The following is a 25,034-nucleotide window of genomic DNA, read 5'->3' as shown; positions in this document are numbered from 1 at the left end:
ATATCTAATATAGGAGCCAATCGTGTTAGAATTTGCAAAAATAAACCTAAAGTACAATTGTGAGAAATCCTTGTGAAGGGCTTGCAGCGTTTTCCTAATTTGGTAACTGAAGTGTCCTTGAAATGGCAATGTTATATACCTGATTTGTTTGTCTTAGTTAACTTTGCAGGTCCTAGTGCAAACCTTTTTTGAGATAATCCGTTATATTCTTGTTTCAAACATTTGTAAATGGTACCCGTTTGAGGTTAAGAACTGGCGAAGTCTACTGATTTCCATATCAAATTTATTCCAAGAGAAACACATGTATGCCCTATCAATTCGAGTTTTTGATTGAATTTAGTTTAAATAGTAATGAAACAAAGGACATACAATTGAAACCTAACCCTATACATATCCTATACATATCCGCGACAAAGCCATTCCCATCCTCCTTCACATTGACATCCAGAAACGGTAACTGGTTGTCAGCTTCATGCTCCACTGTAAATGTAATACTTCTGTGTTCTAAATTAAAGTAATCCAGAAACCGTTATGTTTTTATTCAAAGATTAAAAAAAAATCATCAACATATCCCTTATAATTAATTATTTTGAAAACCTCCGGACAGTTATCAAACCAACTTTTCTTTATTGGAATTTATTAGTATGGTCTTTTTCTTAAAAAAAAAAAAATTCATGTATTTTTTTTTAAAGTAATGCTTTCAAACTCTCCCGACAGTTCTTGAGCCAACTTTTTTTCATGATAGCAAAAACATGCATTGGCTAATGTAATTACCAGTGATGAATCCATAGTTATCCAGTCCGCCAGTTTAAACAACTCGTTATTGAAGAAAAAAAACGATGCAATGATTTAATTCCAATAATGACAAGCTGAGACGTGATATCACTGAAAATCAATTGTTCCTTCTAGCCTGTTATACACATAATTAGATGATTAATGTCAAGGGTATAATAGTAAATAATTACTTTGTCAAGTGCGTGTGTATGTATGTGTGTGTGTTTGTGTGTGTGTGTGTGTGTGTGTGTGTGTGTGTGTGTGTGTGTGTGTATAATTCACCACGGCCTGATCACGAGTTGAACTCGCATTCGCCAGCAGGTACCCTCCCGACGTGAGCAAGTGCTCATTATCGTCGATCTCTGGGTACTGCCAGGACCTTACACACCACACACCCTATCCCCCTTACTCAAGGGGTGACAGTAACCACTCCTAGTCAACGGAAAGAATCCGGCCTGAGCGGGGCTCGAACCGCCGCCTGTTTGGCCGTGAAGCCTTGCAGCGCGGCGCTCAAACCGATTGAGCTACCGGAGTGTGTGTGTGTGTGTGTGTGTGTGTGTGTGTGTGTGTGTGTGTGTGTGTGTCTCTTATCTATGAGTGTCCTTTCACCCTTGTGTATGTGTGTGTTTTTTGTGTATGTGTATGTCTATATCTGTGTGTGTGTGTGTGTGTGTGTGTGTGTGTGTGTGTGTGTGTTATTGTTGACGCTGTAAGTCTTTTTACTGTAGGTCACAGGAAGCAAGCAGGCAGGATGGCAGGCAGGCCGTGAACGAGTGTCTGAAGCCACCCTAGGGTGATAAGATCGATAAGATACAAGGATCGGAGATAAGAAAAGCATTCGGAGACGCAGGTAGGACGAATAACAGATGTTCGCCACCAAACCAGGAAGTGAAAACGTGGAGGACCAAAAAGGCGTAGAAAAAGCTCAGAGAGGAGAAACGTAAATCTGTCGTTTGTTACCTACGCACAAGTGCATCAGATTTGATATCGGAAATATAACTCAGTTACACAATGGATTATATTAGTGCAAATCCAACTGTGATGGCTCATATGTACTGGTAAGTGGCAGTAGTAGTAGTGGGAGAATTAGTAGTGGCAGTAATAGTAAAAGTGGTGGTAGTAGTAGTAGTAGTAGTAGTAGTAGCAGTAGTAGTAGTAGTAGTAGTAGTAGTAGTAGTAGCAGTAGTAGTAGTAGTAGTAGTAGTAGTAGTAGTAGTAGTAGTAGTAGTAGTAGTAGTAGCAGTAGTAGCAGTAGAAGTTGTAGTTATAGTAGTAGTTGTTGTAATAGTCAATCAAAAAATCAGTTTAATTTTGCAATACCTGTGCAAAGACATTACACTGTTCTAAAATATATAAAAATAACGTATATATAATTTCAGTTACAAGCTAGATGAAATTCCACAATAACAATTGTCACACAACGGGAGACACCACAGTTAACTAAACTTATGAATTACGGATAATTAAAATGCAAGGATGAACAGCAAACGTTAAACAAGGATACAACCCCCCCCCAAAAAAAAAAAAATGCGTTATCAGAAAAAAATAGTAATAAATTACAAACCATGAAATAAACAACAAGTCCGCCTGTCCTCATGTTTTCGTACCGACTGAATCCTATAAGCGAGAACGTCTTAGTCCTCATTTAGCACCTAGACATAATACACTGATCTAAAATGCTTAATAACATGTAACATTAACCCCCTTTCCTAATGTAGGGGACATTAGCCCTTAAATTAGGTTGCAAGATATAGTCTTTGGAGTATTTGGGTTTGATGAAGGGCCATATGCTGGTCCAGCATCAACCAATTACATCCGAAGGTCGTGATGTGGTTACTAGAGTAGGTTGGCACGCCAGGCATCCAGTTACTAGACTTGCAGAGCGCTATTTTAAAATCATTACAAACAGTTTTGTAACATCAATGAAAACAGCTCAGTGGCACAAAATAGCAGAAAAAAACAAAAGATCGCCAAGCTATGCTTCAGCATAAGGGATACAGAATGAGCAGCCAGAAAAGAAGTAAATTTCGATGAGGGTGGTCTTGTATGTAGGAGGAAATACAAGCGGCCCTCTAGAGTTTACCAGCGAAAGGGATGAAAAAAATTGATAAAGGTTAGCCCTTTTTTAACGTTTTAGCCTATGGTGCCGGTAGGCTTTCTTGCCCGTCATGACTCAGGCAAGTGTTTATAGTGGCGCCATCTACTTTTGGCTCATGCTGCCCCCCGGAGCTCATTTTTTATTCACTTGGACGGTTCTTCTAGAGTCCGGGTTGATAGGTGGTCTCCTGGACAGCATGTGGGTCGTCTTAGGCCACTAGGCGGTGATTGAAAAATCCCAAGTGGTAGCGGCGGATTCGAACCCGCGTCGTCCAGAACAAGAGGAATGCAGGGCCCACACGCTAACCACTCAGCCACCGCCTCCCGCATAAGTGATCTGGATAGTGGAGGCATAAGGTAAAAGAAAAGATCGTGTACATCGGGGTCGTGGGAGGGATAGCCATGCAGTTAGCAAGTTCAGAAGAGCAGTCGATAGAAGATAGAAAGAGAGACAATATTTTTGCACACACACTCATGAAACGCATACTTCATGCAGGGACTGACAAGGCCGTTGTAAATGGATAATACCTGGGTGAGGGGAAACTGGTTGAAACGATACGGAGCTCCTAACATCGAGGAAGAAAATTTAGCACAAAATTGAGATATGAAGTGTCCAGTTAATATTTTGAGTTAAGGACACTGATGATTGTTGTAGAAGAAGGAGACAGCTAAACATTGTTGATAAATATAAGATATGTTTGGAAGATTGTGTCGAGTTGATAAGTGGAGAATAACGGTTTTGATCTCTAAGAAACCTAATTTTGGGAACCCTCCATGACAATTTCACGATAGTTATTATGAGAGAGGGATACTCGCCCTTGCGATTAAGCCTAGAGAAGAACGGCACAAATCCCAACTTCTAGACTACAAAGTGAATTAGAAAGAAGTAGAACTAGAAAAACAAGATAAAATAACGTGCGAAACAGTCGAATACTGCAATCGAGCAGGGTGCTGGCAGCGCCACCTGGAAACAGATAGAGGGAGGTGCGTCAAGCCCCATTACCTCATTATTTCAAGGCGCTTCGAAGCAGGCTGGTGGAACCTTCTATGGGGAAGGAAGCTGGGAAGTAAGGAATATGCATGTAAAGGTTGTGCCACGGGTGACCTATGCTAAGGGTGGATGACAAACACAACTGATCGGGTCCTCGGGAGGACAGCGACAGCCGGGGCTGGCAAGGTGACGTTGGTCCCACTTCCTTCCGGGTAGATAGAAGCAGACGGCGGGCATAGATACAGCCCACAACACAGGACGATGGAAGACGCCTCAGTCCGTTTCTCTCGAAGCCCGGTAGAAGCAGCCCTCGGTCCGGCAGGAGACGGGGGCAACGGCTGACCGGGTAACGGGTCCACCTCTGTCAGCTCCACGAGGTACCAAGCCAGTCGGGTCACCGGCGGGATCGTCCCTTGAGCCGGACGACGATAAAGGACTGCCAACCCTGCTCAGCCCAAGGCAGGAATGTGGAGTCGAGAGTGGGTTAATCCAATCTCCTGGGTGATGAGCAAGAGAAGCCACGTTACCTTTGTTCAAAGCCGGGGAGTAGCGTCCGAAGTGACTGAAGCTTCGAAGCGCGTTGGTAGGTTTGATTCCTCCCGAAGCAACGATGAATACGTGAACCCAAACCGTGGTTCGGAAGATACATAACTTGGCCTTGAAGGTGCACTAGTCATTCCGGGTTCCCAAAAATATTTTTTCAGAGATCAAAACCGTCATTTTGGGAACCCTCCATGACTAGTGCACGATAGCTAGCTTGGAGCAGGGGAGAAGGCGACTCCATCGAAGTGCCACAAACCTGAGTTTACTTTTGCGTCCCTAGTCGGTGAGCGTAGAGACGACCTGAGTCACCCGAACTTACCATAGCGTACAATCTTGAAGAATCCTCTCCGTTACCCGAGAGGGGGAAAACCAGGTTCATAAAGCAAACCTTTAGAGGTGCGCTAAGTCAGCGAGGCCGCTGATTGGTTGATGACGTCATTGGCCTTGCAGCGAATCACAAGCATGTTCACAAAACCGTCAGCCAATCGTAGAGATGCCCCTCCAGCTGCCGCTCAAAACAACCCGTTCTCTTTTTCCATTTTTCTTCCTTTTAAGGCAAACTGTACTAAATCGTAATCTAGGAACTTAATTATTTCGTCGTTTGCTGCACATTAACGTCAAGGTAACTCTGCTGTTCGATGTCTTGTTATCTAAGAACATGCTTAAGGGGAAAAAAAGAAGATAAGGAGGAGATTGAGGCAGGAAGAAAGCAAATTAAAAATAATGTGGCACATATATACCGAGGCAGACAAGGACGGAAGGAAGGAACGAGGAAAAGTTAAGAGTGTCTTGCCATATCTGCAGCCCAACTCATGGGCTGTCACCCGATAAAGGTCCATGGTCTCACGGAGGGACAAATATAGAGATGGATGGATGGTCGAATGGATGAGGAGGTAGGAAGATGAAGGAGGAGGGAGGTCTGACAATCCCCCGGCCGGTGTTGCCAAACTCTTTCGCCTCTGCCTGTCAACATCTACCTTTCCTTCTTGCTGGAAGTATGCCTTCATACAGCCTGTACCTAAGAAGGGTGACCGCTCCAATCCCTCAAACTACCGTCCTATAGCTTTACTTTCTTGTCTATCTAAAGCTTTTGAATCAATCCTTAACCGGAAGATTCAAAAGCACCTTTCCACTTCTGACCTTCTATCTGATCGCCAGTATGGGTTCCGCAAGGGGCGTTCTACTGGTGATCTCCTAGCCTTCTTAGCTGACTCTTGGTCATCCTCTCTTAGCCGTTTCGGTGAAACTTTTGCTATTGCGCTGGACATATCAAAAGCTTTTGATAGGGTCTGGCACAAATCTTTGCTTTCTAAACTACCCTCCTACGGTTTCTATTCTTCTCTATGTACCTTTATCTCCAGTTTCCTTTCTGACCGTTCTATTTCTGCCGTGGTAGACGGTCACTGTTCTTCCCCTAAATCTATTAACAGTGGTGTCCCACAGGGTTCTGTCCTATCTCCCACTCTTTTTCTGTTGTTCATTGATGATCTTCTTTCCAAAACGAACTGTCCTATCCATTCCTACGCCGATGATTCCACTCTGCATTACTCAACTTCTTTTAATAGAAGACCCACCTTCAGGAACTTAACGACTCAAGGCTGGAGGCTGCAGAACGCTTAGCCTCAGACCTTACTATTAAATCCGATAGGGGCAACAAGAACATGGATTCCTTCAACCCCTCAAAAACACAGTTTCTCCACCTATACACTCGACACAATCTTCCAAACAACTATACCCTATTCTTTGACAACACCCAGCTATCACCTTCCTCAACACTAAACATCCTCGGTCTATCCTTAACTCAAAATCTCAACTGGAAACTTCATATATCATCTCTTACTAAATCAGCTTCCTCGAGGCTGGGCGTTCTGTACCGTCTCCGCCAGTTCTTCTCCCCTGAACAGATGCTGTCCATATACAGAGGCCTAGTCCGCCCTCGTATGGAGTATGCATCTCATGTGTGGGGGGGCTCCACTCACACAGCTCTTCTGGACAGAGTGGAGGCTAAGGCTCTTCGTCTCATCAGCTCTCCTCCTCATACTGATAGTCTTCGACCTCTTAAATTCCGCCGCAATGTTGCCTCTCTTTCTATCTTCTATCGATATTTCCACGCTGACTGCTCTTCTGAACTTGCTAACTGCATGCCTCCCCCCCTCCCGCGGCCCCGCTGCACTCGACTTTCAACTCATGCTCATCCCTATACTGTCCAAACCCCTTATGCAAGAGTTAACCAGCATCTTCACTCTTTCATCCCTCACGCTGGTAAACTCTGGAACAATCTTCCTTCATCTGTATTTCCTCCTGCCTACGACTTGAACTCTTTCAAGAGGAGGGTATCAGGACACCTCTCCTCCCGTATTTGATCTTCCTTTCGGCCACCTCTTTTGTTTCTTTTTTAGGAGCAGCGAGTAGCGGGCTTTTCTTTTATTATTGTTTTCTTTTTTTGTGTGCCCTTGAGCTGCCTCCTTTGTTGTAAAAAAAAAAAAAAAAAAAATACCGCCCACACTTACCGTATGCCTCTCAAAGTGTGTATATCTCATAATTTTATAAAGAAATGGACTTCCTCTACTCGCAAAGTTATATTTCAAGTTGAAAAACGCGATTTATAAGCATTTATACGTAAAAATTATAATATTGTTAGCGTTTACTACACCTTCAAGGCAGTAGTTATTTAACAACATATTTAGCGTCACACAGGGCGCGTTAAAGCTTTGTAAATCGGCACACTAACCAGTGACGTCATCGATTAGTTGGTAGTTATTACCAAGGACTATATACTATAAGGATAGCTCACTGAAACGTCATCGATGACGTCATGACTGCGGCACGTCATCTGGTTCACTCTCGCCCTGCTCTCACGGTATAAAATGTACTAGAAAACCCTTATTTATTCTTATTCATGGTCAGATTTTGCGCTTTTTTGATTGCTAAGGATAAGTAATTAAATTAGGCAGCTGTTGCGTTGGCTAATAGTATACAATGATATAAATAATGTGAAAAGCATGGTAAACAAGCTGCAGAAATATTGCTGTTTACCATCGATGCTTACGTTTTCTCAACTTTTATTAACATTAGTTTTCTACAACTTAACTTGCAGGGGTAACTAATCCTGTCATATATAATGAAAGTATTATTTTTATACATACATATATATTGTATAATATTTACGCAAATTTTTAACTAAATGAATTTACCTTTACCAAACTTTCACTATAGAGCTTTATTGGCTTTTCTTTAATGTTATCACTTTCATGGATAATGTTTGGACCTCACCCGCGCAGACTTCACCTTCACTTTATCTTTTTGTTTGCAAGCCAAAATCCACTTCTTCAAGGTGTGTTTGTCTCTAGGAAACCTAATGAACTTAACACCTTGACGACTTTCCGCAGTTGAGCCACTATAACACCCATATACAGCACAAATCACCATTTTCACTGAGCACTCTACGCTGAGCACATAGTGAAGTGAACCAGTTTGCCGCCAAGCACCATTTGTTTACATGTGTGACGTCATCCGCGGTGCATTGTGGGTAAAACAAAACAGCTTACTGAGCTATCCTTATAGTATATAATCCTTGGTTATTACCGCGCGAGCTTTGTGAATCTCAGTGTTCTTAAAACTACGCACTAAGGGCCCAAAAATAGGCCCTAACCCTTTGTGAATTCGGCCCCAGGACAATAAATCCAAAGGAGCACTAGGTCAATTCATTAAAGCCAAAATTCATTACAATATCAAAAGTACCACGACCGATAAGGGAGCATACTCCCAGCACAACTTTTCCTTTTAAGGCCCAAGAAAAGAAAAGGAAAATCTAAATAAAGAGGAAAGAGGTAGGAGTGCACCTTGCCCTCTCCACCTGCTATCCATGCTGACGTAATGTCAAAACGTTTTCCTGATGTATCTCAAAGTGAAACGCAGGAGGAGTCGTCCCCAGAGAGGAAGAGATAGCGGGCCACAAAACAGGAAACCGTGCTCTACTGGTCGCTCTTCTTGAAGCGGTACAGAGAATGGATCCGAACGAAGGCCTGGGATGCAGCGGCACCCAGGACATTGTGAGCACGGGGTGCGTGGCTCGGATATCAGCGGGATCACTGAAGAGGTGATACTGATTGCGAGCCGTAGAGGATGCCATGCATATCCTCAAGGCCGACACAAGGCAGAGTGGATGAGCCTCCCGTTACAGGTACCAGGCTAGTATGACCACTGGTATGGGAATGGTAATCGAGGCGCTCATTCTTAGCTAGCGACTTAGGAGACGGAGCGAAGGAAACTGCAGAACCATCTGCCGTGCATGTAGCGTACCCGGGGAAACGTGTGACCACCCTAAGCTGCGAGGACCTGAAACCGGATGCGAGTGCTACGAGGAACAGGAAAGGTTCATTACTGAAGGTTCGTCCCGGTAATTGGTGGAAGCGAGGGACGTTATAACCTTTTCTAGGGACCGAAAGGTGCTGCCCCTTCTTGGGGAATTTTAATGAAATGACCACGCTTAAAAGAAGCTGAACTGAGTGAGGGTCTAGGCCAAATCCCCAGCCATACTTAAGTGGGTCAGTTGGAGCAGCAAGGTGAATTGCAATTGTAGATGACCTCTTCCCCTTCATGTGGGAAAGAAAATAAAGAAATTCCAAGATTGTGGCCTCGGTGATTCTTTCTGTATGTCTTACCCTCACGAAGGATCGGAAACCCTTCTAATGAGATTCGTAATGTTTTAAGAGAAAGGAAGAAAAGCGGAAACCATGTCCCATACGACCTTTTAGGGGAAGAGGCGTACTAGACAGGCCTGAAAAACTCCATGCGTGAAGTGCCAGTGTGGAAAAGAGACTGTCAGGACGAATCCCCTCGAGAGCATGAGCTTCTGGCGGGAAAGGGGAAGGGCACCATTGGTTAAGTTCCGCGAACCATGATTGTGCTGGCCACCACGGCGCTATCAATAAATGCTACCCTGACCATGAAGGGTTTCGGACTATGCAGCACTTTTAATAGAATGCTAGTGCATGGGGGAGGGAACAGATAAAGTCCCAACTGTTCCAATGTTCGATGAAAGCGTCCGGACCGCCCTCCGTTTTCTGAACTATCGAGAAGCCTATCCGATCTTATGGAGGCAAAGAAATCGATCTGCGGTGTCCCTCACCTAATGCATAGTTTCTCGAAGTACTCCCATTTCAAGGTCCATTCCACTGAGGACCTCTTGAAGCGGGAGAAAGCATCTGCCCACTCGTGGTCTTCCCCTGGCAGCTGCTGGGTTGACGTGATGCCGCGAGGGCAAAAATCTGTTCCGACAGTGACAGCAGATTTCCTGAACAGAAGGTGCCATGCTTGTCGAAGCAGTGGACCACCGTCATGTTATAAATGTCGAAACAAATAGCCGTGCCCTCCAGGTCGGGGTTCTCCTAAAGAAAGAAAAGAGAAACCCGAAATCGAAGAAGCCCAGCAGGGATTCTCATTGTCTGCAAGACATGGTAAGGGAAACTGAAGCACTAAAGAGTTTTATTCGTTTTTCTATCGCATTATCTTCAGATAACCTTACCATGGCTAACCTCGAGTCCCAAGGGAAACCTGGTAAACTTAAAGTTACCTCTCCAACCTGGAAAGCGAGGAGCTAACGGAACGAGGGTGGATGGAAATGTGCCAATAACCATAAGGACACCAATCACTCGTCACAAACACGGCTGCTCCTCGCACCCGTAGCACGGGGAGAGATAGCGCCGGTCCGGGAGGGGATAGAGATCCGCGCTTCCGAGGACGAAAGTGAACCATGTGGACGCAAGTCATTCGTCACAAACACGGCCGCTCCTCTCGCCTGGTGACACAGGGAGAGAGTGCGCCGGTCCGGGAGGGGATAGAGATCCGCATTTCCAGGGACGAAAGCGAGCCATATGGACGCTGAGTACTCGTCACAAACACGGTCGCCCCTTACGCCCGATGTGACGTGGAGAGTGGACGCCGATCCGGAAGGGGGTCGTGGACTCGCGCCTCCAGGGACGAAAGCGAGTTATATGGACGATGAGCACTTGTTACACGCGGGTCATAAATCCGCGCATCCAGGGACGAAAGCGAACCATAAGGACGCCAGTAATTCGCCACAAACACGGCCGCTCCTCTCGCCTGGAGGCACGGGGAGAGAGAACGCCGGTCCGGAAGGGGACCGTAGATCCGCACCTCCAGGAACGAAAGCGAACCATATGAACGCTAATTACTCGTTAGAAACACTGCCGCTCCTCACCCCCGATGGTACGAGGAGAGAGAGCGCCTGTCGGGAAGAGGGTTAGAAAACTGAAACTTCCAGAAACACCGTTCACCGTAGCGAAGTGAGCCAAGCAGTGGAGTGCGTCTTGACGGACCGAGGAGGCTTGAAAAAAAAAATGAGGGATGGGGCTTGCGGCACCTTTCTCTACCTGTGTCCAGGAGGCGCTGTCGGCACCCTGCTCGATTGCTTCATTCGACTGCTTCACACGTTTTTATTTTATTTTTCTAGTGCAGGTTAGACTCATTGTCGTCTAGAAGTTGGGATATTTGCCATTTTTCTCTTGGCTTTATCACAAGAGCAAGTATCCCTCTCTCCTAATAGCTATCGTGAGCTATTCATGGAGGGTTCGCCAAAATTGAATTTTAGACGCATTGAAAGACAGGAAGCACCTTCTATTCCATTCGGAAATGATGGTAAGGTCAGAGTTTACGAGTTATGTAACGTCCAGCTTTGAGTCCTGTAATTCCTGTTGGGAAATAACATACATTGAGTAGCGCAAGTAGAGGCCCATGGGTAGGAGTGGGGAGAACAGTTTGTTTTCGAAAGTTGTTTATTGAACAATAAAATCTGGGTTATAGAGCAGAGTCCTGCAGAACACCACCGTTGATAGTTCAAGGATTCGAATAGGGACACTCTTCCATAACAGAGATAGATCGGCCTGAAAATAAATTGGAAATAAATGTACAGAGTGAAATAATCCGTTGGGGGGCAGTTTAGGAGGACAAAATGCCTGCCAGACTCTGTCAAAATGTTTTGAGACGTTTAAGGAGGGGCTGTAAATGATCGGCCTGATTTTTTTTTTTTTTTTGGCTTATAAAATTCTGTGAATTTTCCTCTTTCTTTCGGTATATGAATGAGTCTGATGAAAAAATAATACACTTAGAACATAAGGAATTTAACATAGGATTCGCAATTTTACAACCCCCCCTTAAGGCAAGGGCAAGAGTTTTCCCGAAAAGGGTAAGATCAGATGTCCAGAAGTCAGTTAGGAAAGCAAGACAATCACCAGTAGAACGCCTCTTGCGGAATCGGGTTTTTTTTATCAGAAAGTCATAAGTTGATAGATGCCAAGGAGTTGTCCCCTAAGGATTTGTTTAAAAAACGCGCCACGTGCCCATATAGCCGGAAGTGGTATTCATGAAGTAAACTGGTAACACACTTCCATTCAGTTCCATGGAGTAGTCACTGATCGACAAGTCATTCGAGCGATACCCCATTATCCTGCGAGGACACTTAGAACCAAAGGCATCGACACACCTCTCGAAGTTCGGTGTCTGTATTCTCACAGCCATGCAGAAAGACAGAAAGCACAAGCGACAAAGATTCGAATCTTTGTCTTTCTGCAAAGATATCGACAACGCCATATTTAGGGAATCAATAACATCGCGGACCAGGCCAATCCGTCGAGTGACTTCATGGAAAGACCCACTATTGTTATGCTACCAAGGTATGTGAAACTTTTGGTGATCTTGACATCCTCACCACATGCATGAACAGACTAAACTGTGCCATCCAGCTAGACTCCAAACGACTGGACCTTGGTTTTGGCCTAGGAGACCTTCAATCCCAACGGCTTTGCCTCCACATGTTGCACTTCGAGAGCCATCACCAGGATCTCCAGCGATTCTGAGAGGAGTACAGCATTATCAACAAAGACAGGAAGACGGAAACGCCCCCTCACACTTCAAAGCACTCTTGGTCTTAGAATAATGGCCTGTCATCAGGTCAGTAATGCTTTCAGGAATCCCACGAATCAGAACGTCCCTGAGTGTCTCGCGATGCACTGAGTTAAATGTTATGTCGTCGTTCCACAATGACGCAAAATGCTTGGATCCGATCAACTGTTGACTTTCCAGGTGTGAACCCGGATTGTTAATTATTTATTCGTATTGCCTCCATGTTCCAGAGCTTATTAATGGGACAGTTCTGTTATTTTTTATATCATTGATTTGAGTGGGATTAGGTTATGTTCCATCACATGATCACTTCTTAAGTAAGTGATTCAAACATAATTATATGCATTATATTTTACTGTGCGTATCTCTATGTTGCAGGTAGTGGGAGATACATAATATACAGGAGGATAAGGAATAGGAAGAAGAGGAGGAGAAGGAAGAAGGGCAGGAGGACAAGACGAAGAAAAGGAGAGAAACAACACAGCAGTCAGCATCAGGAACGAGAGGTGTTCAAGAGTATCAATCCAAGTAAACAAGAAGAAAAAGAAGAACGAGTTACATAACCTTGGCAATATGTCTATGGGTGTTGGTGACAGTACTGACCTTATCCATGGCGGGTAGGTGGAGAGAGAGAGAGAGAGAGAGAGAGAGAGAGAGAGAGAGAGAGAGAGAGAGAGAGAGAGAGAGAGAGAGAGAGAGAGAGAGAGAGAGAGAGAATGTGTTTGAATGTGAAAATCATATACATATCTTTTTTTACAGTAAAATTAGCAACTCAAGGGCAGCAGTAAATGAAAAGAAAAGAGCCAACTAAGGCTAGTCACACATTCACGATCTTGACTCTCGACGTTAAAAATGTCGCGCTGTCAGACCTATGTTATGATCATCGTAAAGAGACCATGTCGAAACGACGTTGTTGAGACGTTGCTGAAATGGACATCCAACGATCGTGGTTTATTGCCGACGGGTGATAGATGTCGGGGAGGGCGCCGATTGTTTAATAATTTCCAAAACTTTCGGAGCGTGTCTTGACGTCGGGAGGCACCGGGAGTAAAGTTCGTGAATGTGTGACACTAGACTAAACATTGCTCTTATAACAACAGAGAAGAGTGGACAAATGAAGGTCAATTTCGGGTGGAGAGGTGATTTGATAATGCTCTATTTAAATAGGTGAAGTCGTAGGCAGGTGGAACACATATGAAGGAAGTCTTTTCCAGAGTTTACCAGTGAAAAGGATGAAATAATGAAGATGCTGGTTAATTTTCGCATAATGGATTTAAATTGTATAGGGATGAGCTAGAGGAGGAATTCGAGTGCAGCGGGGGCATGAAAGGAGGAGAAGCATGCAGCTAACAAGGTCAGAAGAGCAGTCAGCATGATACTATCGATAGAAGATAGAGACAACAATGCGGCGGAATTTAAGAGGAAGAAGGATGTCAGTAAGAAGAGGGGAAGTGATGAGACGTAGAACTTAAGACACTACTCTTTCCTAAAGGGAGGTGTGGGTGTGTGAAGTACCCCCCAGACACTAGATGCATACTCCATACGAGGGCGGACAAGGCCCCTGTATATGGATAGCACATGTGAAGGGGAGAATAAAACTGGTGGAGACAATACACAATGCCTAACCTCGAGGAAGTTGATTCAGCAAGAGAGGATAAATTTAATGAGGCATCCAGTTGACGTTCTGAGTATGGGATAGACCGAGAATGTTTAGTGTGGAAAGTGTTTTTGAAGAGTAGGTGATAGGTGTTTGTAAGATTGTATCGATTTGACATGTGGGGAAATAGTTTTTGAGGGACTGAAAAACACCAAGTTCATCCTACCCGGTTCAGAAATGGTAGCAAGGTCTAGACTAAGGTTAAGCGCAGCGTTCAGTCTAGAGGCTTGTAATTCTTTTAGGGCTGATCTTCTGCCAATAAATATGTTTAGTAATGCAGAGGAGAGTCATCGGCGTACGAATGGATACGACGGTTTGTTTTGGAAAGATCATTAATGAACAATAGAGAGAGAATAAGAGATAGGAGAGAGCCTTGGGGGATACCGCTCTGATATGTTTAGGGGAAGAACGGTGACCGTCTACCACAGCAGAGATAAATCTGCTGCATATTAAACGAGATAAAAGTACAAAGAGAGGGATAGGTTTCATAGGAGGGTAGTTTAGAAAGCAAAGATTTGTGCCAAACTCTGTCAAAAGTTTTCGAGATGTCTACGGCAACAGCAAAAGTTTCACCGAAATAACTAAGAGACGGTGAATATAGTCGGTTCACCCGAGTCTGAAGTGTGCATTATCGCGCAACGGCAGCCTGCAGCCACACGGCGTGTCGGATTTAGTGGATAATGTATGATAGCCAACGCATTGTAAACAGTCGTCAGTGTCAGTAATATTATGAGTTGAAAAAATATTAGTAATGTCGCAAATAGCTGTTTTATCAATATAGAGCCTGTTATTTTTTGGGGGGTGGTGGACAGTTTCACGGCTGTTTAATAATCATAATCAGCGATCTTGTGAATTAACAAAACAGCTATTTGCGATGTTAGTAATATTTTTCAACTCATAATCGACTATAATTGACGGTATTTGTTATTGCTGCCTGAACAGTACTGACGCTGACGACTGTTTACTATACGTAGGCTAGCATACAGTGTCCACGAAATCGGACACGCCGCATGGCTGCAGGTTGCCGTTGCGCGATAATGTACGCTTCAGACTCGGGTGAACCGACTATAGGAGTCAGTTACATACATGCATGCATACATATATAAATACATACCTATATAGTTGCTTATTTTCCTGCTTCCTATCATGGAGGTAGGATGTGAGAGAGGCCCTACTAGTAGCGCGATTCTTAAGTGAGGTTTGACAGTCCGGCTGATGTCCGCCCAATATTGTAAAAAAATCCGCTTGTCACACAGTAGTGAAGTATTTCCACGGGGCTTCTTTTAACATTTATTCAAGCCATAAATTGGTAATAAATTAAAAAGTAAAATACACGTAAGGAAATTATAATACTTAAATGACTAAACGTACATGGAAGATAAAGAGTGTGTGTATGCTATTGGCAAGTGAAGTGAATTAGTTTTCTGTAGATTTAGCGACTCCTTACCCTAAGTCTGTTCTGCAACATGGAAGATCTGTTTCCCAGTATAATAACACATCACCTGCAAATATTTTTCGGCAACTGCCTTATTTGATAAGTGTAAATTATATACATGGGACTCTACGTCATTCATACGATCACTAACGTCAAACAATATGCTTTCATTGACTTAAGGCGGCAAGAATGCACTTACCACGTTACGGAAGTCCGCTCTCCCCAGTGTAAAATGTGGAACTTATGTGCTGGCCATAATTTGTCAAAAATAAAAATTCACTGTTACTCATATATATATTACGCCATTTGTAGGATGTATTAATCTTTCTTTGCTTTTAGGATAGATATGGGAGTGGATGGGGGAGGTAGTGCCGTCTCTCAATATTAAAGCGTCAATGTAGGACGCTGCACCTTATTGAATATTGCTGTGTAACCATATGCAGCGCAGGAGACAAACCTTTTTTTTCTATTGTCTCTTCACACACGTTGACACGTCCATCCAGCAGGCTCGGTGTAAGCTAAGTGAGTGGATGTAGAGAGCAGCCAGGGTGGGGTCAAGTCTGGTGTATGGGCAGGTTTATGGTCAGGTCAGGTCTGAAACGCCGGCCGACCACAATGGCCTCAATTTTTCCGCTCCTCTTTCTCTCCTCCCATCCTACCTCCTTGATACCTACACACTTATCTCCTTACCTACCTCTCTCTCTCTCTCTCTCTCCACAGAGGAAGTGGTGTGCGCGTGTTCTGGTTGTCTCGCACCGACATGGAAAAGCGCTTGCTGGTGACTGTGTGCGTGCTAAGTCTGCTCGTAGTGGGTCTCATCACAGGCGTGGCGGTTCTGGCGGCGAAGGGTAGGCATGCGTTCCGCACTTTTAACTAGTTTTTAGAGAGGTAATGCTAGTGATGAGGATGAAGAAGATAATAGTTTTTGGGATGCTATTGTTGTTGTTGCTGTTATTATTATTATTATTATTATTATTATTATTATTATTATGATGATTATTATTTTCATTATTATTATTATTATTATTATTATTATTATTATTATTATTATTGTTATTATTATTACTATTATTATTATTATTATTATTATTATTATTATTATTATCATTATTATTATTTTTATCATTATTATTATTATCGTCTTCGATATTATTTTATCACTTATACAAATAATCACATAAACTATATATTTGTTGTATTCATTGTACTAGCAGCTGTGAAAGGATTAGTATCAGTAATACTTATAGTAGAAGCAATACTAAGGGATGATAAAGTTAGAAACATGCCACATCAATTAGCTGTACATAAGAACATAAGAACGCAGGAGTCTGCAAGAGGCCGGTAGGCCTGTACGAGGCAGCTCCTTTGACCCTAAGCTCCCGTGTATCTAACCCCACCTAATATCGCTGTCCATGAATTTATCTAGTCTATTTTTGAATGTGACAATTGTATTGGCACTCACCACATGACTGCTAAGCCTATTCCACTCATCCACCACCCTATTAGTAAACCAATTTTTGCCTATGTACACTCGCGTACAAAAAAATTACAGATATCAGAATAGTTCAGTCGGCTGGCGAGAACTGGCAACTGACCAACAGGGGCAGACACGTTATAACTACATTTCACTCAACCCCATAAAATATAGATAGATAGATAGATAGATAGAAATAGATATATTTGTTTATTTTTATTTATTTTATCATGTACTAATATATTTATATAATTATTTATTTATTTATTCACACACACACACACACACACACACACACACACACACACACACACACACACACACACGAACTATTAGGCTATTTATGAACCTCTTGTAATCTGTGTGTTGACTAGCATCGCAAGGTGTTCCCCATAGATTAGTATTATATTGTATGGCGCTCGCTGCGTCACACAGACACCTCTTTTTTTCTACGTTTGGCTCGCTGCACCGGTAGGCTATCTTGCTAAGGCCTGGTGTTCCGCCCCAGCCTCTTCGTGTTGCAGGGAAGTATGCATAGTGGTGCCATATTGGTTAGGCTGATGCTGTCATCCGGAACTCATTTCTGCTCCACTGTAGAGTTTTGCTAGAGTCCGGATTAATAGGCGATCTTCAGGCATGTAGGATTTAAACAACTCGGAGTGGATCAAGAATTGTTATCTTGTAGCGACGGGCGGGACTTGAACCCGGGTCCACCAGGCCACCGCGTCCACTCGCTGACCACTCAGCCACTTGATAAGTCCTCACAAACCCAGCTATGTATGAATCCAAAGAAAAAAAATGTGGGAAGATTGTAGGAAGATTGCAGGCAGCTGATTGGCTGAAACCCTAATAACTTGCAATTTCTGCCAGCAAAACTCGCTCTTGATCCTAAATGTGTTAGCCAATTACGAGTTATGGTGATCCCCCTCTCTCTCTCTCTCTCTCTCACTCTCTCTCTCTCTGAGGAGCACTTGGAAGGCTACTTAACGATGCAGTGCGTGACACCCGATCAAAAAACTGCTCTCGACTGCGTCTCTCTACCCCGCCTGTGTAAATATATGGCATGCAACACAACCAAGGCCAAATCGTGGAACCGCAAGTAACACCACCTCCATTACTAAACCTCAAGATAATCTTCAAGTTTCAATGCGGGTAGCATAATAAACAAGTTTGAAGAATTGAGATGTCTTGTTTCAACAAACTTTTGACGAAATTGCTATAACAGAAACATTTATTGATACCACAAATATTGCTTTACTAGCTGGCACCCGTGCAAATTGCGTCGTGATTGGGTTTGTAGCGAAGCCCGCTACAATACTCTCCCCTCAACAAAAACGTCCCTCTCGCCCGAAATTGGAGAATAAATTACCGTTTTCACCTTGAATAGGGGCTATATCGCTTAACAAACATAAACTGAATAAATGTCGGCCAAATCCGCGGCAATAGGTCAAAATTTTGTGTTGCTACGATGGGTTTAAGTGCCTCAAATTTCACTGACAAACCCATAGCCCTTAGCCTATTAATTTTCACGTTAAGTAGGGGCTATATCGCTTAACAAACATAAACTGAATAAACTTCGGCCAAATCTGCACCAATAGATCAAAATTTGGTGTTGCTACGATGGGTTTAAGTGCCTAAAAAAATAAATAAATAAATAAATAAACTTCGGCCAAATCCGCGCCAATAGGTCAAAACTTGGTGTTCCTACGATGGGTTTAAGTGCCTCAAATTTCAAAGACAAACCCTCAGCCCTTAGCATATTAATGTTATAGAAGTTCAGAATACAACACAGGTGACAACAGATTCTTCAAGAAAGGTCGTGTCAACCGTAAAGGCGGTGGTGTCGCCTTTTATGTCAAAAGGTATTTCGAACCTACCGACAGAACACCAAGAGACAGTAACGTTGAACATTTATGCGTGCGAATTAATACCGCAAAAAATAATATAAATATATCCGCCATCTACAGGCCTCCGGGGCAGTCACTCGATGATATTGAAATGTACAGCGCTTTACGGCAATTACTTGATAACAGCGATTCACTGATATTAGGAGACTTTAATCTCCCTTATATTGACTAGGTGACACTGTCGGGTACTGAAGGCGAGTCACATAGAATGGCCGAATTTTTAGAGGATAATTACCTAAGGCAAATGGTTATTGAGCCAACTCGACAAAAAAAAAAGCTCCTCATCACCAGAGACTAATGACTGACAAGTGTCATCTATAAATAGCTTATCTCTCTCTCTCTCTCTCTCTCTCTCTCTCTCTCTCTCTCTCTCTCTCTCTCTCTCTCTTCTTGATACAGCAACCCAAGATAACCTAGTCAGTAATGTTACGGTAGGAGAACATCTCGGTTGCTGCAATCATAAATTAGTGCCCGTCGACATTAGAGCTCAAACAACAGTAGCTGAAAATAAAGTAATAATACCAAATTTCAAAAGAGCAAATTTTGTAAAAATCCGACAAAAATAACAGATATATGTACTATCGTGCACACTCCTCCGCAGCCCACCAAAGACTGACGTACCAGTGTTGCCACTCTCTAGATATGGAAAAACCGAGATGGGTTGCCTAAAAACATCAAGATTCCTTAAAAAAACAAGATTATTATTTATTATTAAATATTATGGTTATATAGCAGTAAATAAAAAAAAAACGGAATTCACAGCTGTAGCTGGTTATAGGATCTCTCTCTCTCTCTCTCTCTCTCTCTCTCTCTCTCTCTCTCTCTCTCTCTCTCTCTCTCTCTCTCTCCCGCGCAGGAAGGGAGCATATTTACCCTCTTAATTAACGGGGGCCGTCTTCGGACAAGGGCCCGTTCTCCTAGTGATACTAGGGGTAAATCTTTAACAACATTTCTCTCTCTCTCTCTCTCTCTCTCTCTCTCTCTCTCTCAGTCAGCGCCCTGCCCTCAGTCAGCGCCCTGCCCTCACTCCGAGAGGTCAAACCGCACGCGCTCCCACTTCCGTGACCTCTCTCGCTTGCGATTCCACCCTCGTGTGCTGTACTGAACTGTACTGTAAATTTTGCTGTGCTGTGTGCCGTGTGCTATTTCGCGTCGTGCTGCGTACTGCTTATTGTCAACCGAGTTAGCTGCCTGCAGAGGTGTGCTGTTTGCTGTGCGACCACGTGCTTCGCTGGACAGGATTAAGTGTTGCCCTTATTTTTACTACCTCTCTCTGCCTGTATCTACCCTCTCGCCGTAGCGCCCTGTAAAACATATATACACATATACACAAAACACAGTGTTACACTCTTTCCGCCACATTCTTTATATATTTTCAGATTCCACTCCGACGCCACTCCATACGCAGGTGTTCAGACTTACCTGACCTGACTTGACCAGATTATTCCCCAGAGACAGTAATCCTCTAAATTTTCATCACCTGCGTCACTCCTTCTCGTCCTCGCGTTTCGCTCCTCCTTTCTCTCGCCTCCCTCCATTGCCCCCTCTCTCTCTCTCTCTCTCATTACTACCCCCACTTGCCCCTCTCTGTCTCTCCTTCCTCACTCCCTATCTCGTTCCCACCCTCTCTCTCCCCCTTTCCTTCGCCCTCTTCCTCCCTCCATCCCTATCTCCTCCTACGCCTTCCCATCTCTCTCTCTCTCTCTCTCTCTCTCTCACTTATTCTCGCTTATTCACGCACGCGTCCCTCTGCCCTACGAAAAGAAAAAGCAAAGCAAATATATAGATAAACACTACTCACTTGCTTTCCTCCTTACCAAGATGGCGCTAAAGAAATGTTCGACTTGCACAGGAAACTTCTCTGGTCATTTCTTCTCAGGACGATCGACTGTCTGCAAGATCTGCCTGTTGACACAGCAGATGGAAACGAGACTCCTTCAACAGGACGAAAGGCTGACGGCTGGCGAGAAGAAGATCACCGAACTAACAAGTACTGTTGATACCTTGCAGGAGTTTATCCAGGCCAACATCGTCGCCCCTGCTGCAACGGACGCCTCATCACCCTCCTCACCTGCACTCGATGCCCAGCCACCTTCCGAAGAAGGCACGTCACAGGGAACCGGTAGAGCTGACGCTGAATGCTTCACCCCGTGAGAGGAGGAGCCAGACCCGCCCCTAGAGCCATTTATCCTACTCATTGCTACAACAGATTTGCCATACTGGAGGAGGAGGACGAGGAACAGAGCACCTTCTTGGTCGGTGACTCTATGATTCGCCATCAGGTGGTTGAATTCTGTGGCAGAGTCCCCCGTCGTAGGCGTAACTACTGTTATCCTGGAGCTGGTGTTGACGACATCACAGCTGCCCTGGACGAGGTCTCCGCTGTGGCCTCTAATGACTCACTCTTTGTTCTCCACATAGGTACAAACGACGTCACCACGACCCGGTCTGAGGAACTGCTGGACAAGTACCGTAGGCTCATCCAGCAGTATAAGTCTAAATCCCCTAATATTATGATTTCAGGAATTCTACCACGGACATGGGATGAGGGCGACTTCTACAGTAAGGCCTTCAGCCTCAACAACCGCCTGCAGATTCTCTGCGGAGAGCTTGACGTCGAATTCTTTAACGCCTGGAACGATTTCTACGGCCAGAGTAGACTTTTCCAAAGGGACGGCATACACCTGTCCCCCATCGGGGCAGCCAGATTTGGAAGGCTCCTCAACAACGCCGTACGTAACGCCCGAACAACAAAAACGACTCTCAGCCACGTCCTTCCATCCCGCCCGTGTAAATAGACACCATACACCGCAACAGACTCGTAACATTGAACCCTCCAGTACCTCTATTACCAAGCTTCAAGATAACCTAAGAGTCCTTAGTTTCAATGCGCGTAGCCTAAGAAACAAGTTTGATGAACTGCGATGTCTTGCTTTGACAGAAAACTTTGACGTAATTGCTATAACCGAAACATTTATTGACACCACTAATATTGATTTAAGTTCCGAATACAACATAGATGGCTACAGATTCTTCAACAATGATCGTGTAAACCGTAGAGGGGGTGGTGTCGCCCTTTTGTCAAAAAAGCTACTTGCAACCTACTGACAAAACACCAAGAAACAGTAACGTTGAACATTTGTGCGTGCGAGTAAACATTGCAAAAGTCAATTTAAATATATCTGTCACTTACAGGCCTCCGGGGCAATCACTTGATGGCGATCTTGAAATGTACAGCGTCTTAAGGCAGTCACTTAATAACAGCGACTCACTGATACTAGGAGACTTTAACCTCCCCCATATCGACTGGGCGACACTGTCGGGTACAGAAGGTGAGTCCCATAGAATGATCGAATTTCTAGAGGAAAATTATCTAAGCCAATTGGTTTCTGAACCAACTCGACAAAATAACATACTTGACCTTGTTATAGCGACCCAAGATAACCTAGTCAGTAATGTCACGGTAGGAGAACACCTCGGTTCCTGCGATCATAAACTAGTGCGCGTTGACATTAGAGCTCAAACATCGGTGACTGAAAATAAAGTTAAGGTGCCCAATTTCAAAAGAGCCAACTTCGTAGAAATCCGACGAAAACTAATAGATATGCAACTATCAGATGACGGCAATGCAGAGGACGCCTGGCTAAACTTTAAAAATCACTTATTCACTCAGCAGGACACATTTGTACCCTTGTGCGAGAAGCGAATTAACACTAATAAAAGTCCACCGTGGTTTAATAGCGAAATTAAACACTCAGTCAAGGAGAGAAAATTGTCTTACAGGTTAAAGAAAGACAAAAGCACGCCAGAATACATTAGACTTTACAATGATGCAAGGCGACGAGTAAAAAGATTAGTGCATCAGGCAAAGCGTAGATATGAAGAAAATATTGCAGCCAACTGTAAAAATAATCCGAAATCCTTCTTCAGTTACATAAACAACAGAAAGGCGATCAGAAGTGGAATTGGACCTTTAACAAACAGCGACGGTGCACTAGTGACTGACAGCCAACACGTTGCAAACCTATTAAATAATTACTTTTCCTCGGTGTTTAATAATAACAGTCCTCCCACCACCACCACCAACACCAGTACTAATGTAAATCCCGAGCATGCATTGTCTAACTTTGAAATAAAACCCGATGAAGTCCTTAAAGCCCTCAAATCACTTAAAAAAAATAAAAGTCCTGGACCTGATAAAGTATATACAACTATGATTAAATAAACAAATAGCGAAATACTCTCCTCCCTCACAACCGAATTCAATATGTCCTTGCGACAAGGCATAGTCCCTTCAGATTGGAAAAAGGCTAACGTGACACCGATTTTAAGAAAGGAGACAACAAAGTACCAGGTAATTACAGGCCCATTAGTCTAACTTCGGTTGTAGGTAAGCTACTTGAGGGCATAATTAGAGACAAAATTGTGAGTTAACTTGAAAGCCACTCATTAATTGGGGACTCACAACATGGCTTCCGAAACAAAAGATCCTGCCTATCAAATCTATTAACCTTTAATAACGACCTCTTCACTGTTTATGACGTAACCAAATCACTGGACGTAGTCTATCTTGATTTCCAGAAAGCGTTTGATAAAGTCCCGCATCATAAATTACTTTACAAATTAAAGCAAATAGGTATTGACGGTCAGGTAAACCAATGGATCGCGAATTGGTTGAGCAACAGACAACAAAGAGTAGTGATTGACGGATTTAACTCAGAGTGGGCGCCGGTCACTAGTGGCGTCCCTCAGGGCTCGGTTCTTGGCCCAGTGCTCTTCATTATTTACATCAACGACGTGGATGTTGGACTCAATAACCGCATTAGTAAATTTGCAGACGACACAAAGATTGGTAACTCGGTTCTCACTGACGAAGACAGGCAAAGCCTCCAAGAGGATTTGCACAAAATTTCAGCTTGGTCGGATAGATGGGAGATGCCCTTTAACGTAGACAAGTGCCAGGTCCTTCAAGTTGGAACGAGGAATAAAAAGTTTGATTACGAAATGCGCGGCGTTAAACTCAAAAGCGTTCAATGCGTCAAGGACTTGGGGGTCAAAATCGTGTCAAACCTCAAATTCTCACAGCAATGCATCGATGCAGCAAATAAAGCGAACAGAATGTTGGGCTTCATTAAAAGAAACTTTTTATTTAAGAATAAAGATGTAATACTGCTCTACAACAGTTTAGTCAGACCCCACTTGGAATATGCGGTACAGTTTTTGTCTCCCTCCATGCAAAGGATATTGCTAAATTAGAGGGTGTTCAGCGTCGGGCAACGAAAATGATCCCTTCCTTGCGCAACAAATCCTACGAAGAAAGGCTTTCTACCCTTAACATGTTTTGAGAAACGTCGCCTCCGAGGAAAACTGATCGAATGTTTTAAAATACTTAATGGTTTCACGAATGTAGACAGATCAACATTGTTTATGATCGATGACACTTTGCGCACGAGGAACAATGGCGTAAAACTCAGATGTAGACAAGTAAATTCAGACTGCACCAAATTTTTCTTCACCAACGTTGTAGTGCGAGAATGGAATAAGCTCCCATCATCAGTGGTCCAGTGTAACACGATTGACTCCTTCAAAAATAAGCTCGACCGTCACTTCCTTCAACTTAATATCAACTAGAGTAGAAATGCAACGTTTTGGAGTCTTCTGATTAATGTAAAATCACTTAGGTTTAAGGACAGACCACCAAGTCTGGACCATGGGGTCTGTGTGGTCTGATTTTCTATGTAAATCTATGTAAATCTCTCTCTCTCTCTCTCTCTCTCTCTCTCTCTCTCTCTCTCTCTCTCTCTCTCTCGACACACACACCCACACACACACCCACACACCTTTTATCCACAAAACAGATATAGATACGGAGACGGGACCACACGATCGCGTAAGCCCAGGCCCTGTAAAACTACAACTATATAGGTTAATACAACTAGGTAAATACACACACACACACACACACACACTCATCATCTTATAGAGGCAATATATGAGTTATGAGTTATGAGTGTGTGTGTGTGTGTGTGTGTGTGTGTGTGTGTGTGTGTGTGTGTGTGTGTACTTCCTCCTTCTTACTCCTCCTTTAGCTAAAGGAGCTATAATTAACCTTTTCCTTCCTCTGACCCTAAAGTTAATCCTCAGGTAGCATAATTATCAGCTTAAATCGTAGCCTTCTTTTTTTTGTCTCCGCGGAACAAATCGGCAGCTCCGGGCTGTCAGAATCTTCTTCT

The 25,034-nt window shown here is 43.6% G+C and overlaps 1 long non-coding RNA gene across 1 annotated transcript; it reads left to right on the top strand.

Moving 5' to 3' along the window:
* The first annotated feature begins 1,610 nt into the window (after nucleotides 1-1,610).
* LOC126996810 (uncharacterized) lies at nucleotides 1,611-16,268 on the top strand. The gene is made up of 3 exons (XR_007751615.1): nucleotides 1,611-1,832; nucleotides 12,707-12,856; nucleotides 16,141-16,268. It is a non-coding gene; the product is annotated as an uncharacterized LOC126996810 (long non-coding RNA).
* Nucleotides 16,269-25,034: the final 8,766 nt, after the last annotated feature.

The sequence above is a fragment of the Eriocheir sinensis genome, chromosome 11 (assembly GCF_024679095.1).
Source record: "Eriocheir sinensis breed Jianghai 21 chromosome 11, ASM2467909v1, whole genome shotgun sequence".
NCBI lineage: Eukaryota > Metazoa > Arthropoda > Malacostraca > Decapoda > Varunidae > Eriocheir > Eriocheir sinensis.
The sequence above is the reverse complement of the archived record's forward strand: the minus strand, read 5'-3'. Positions and strand labels throughout refer to the sequence as shown.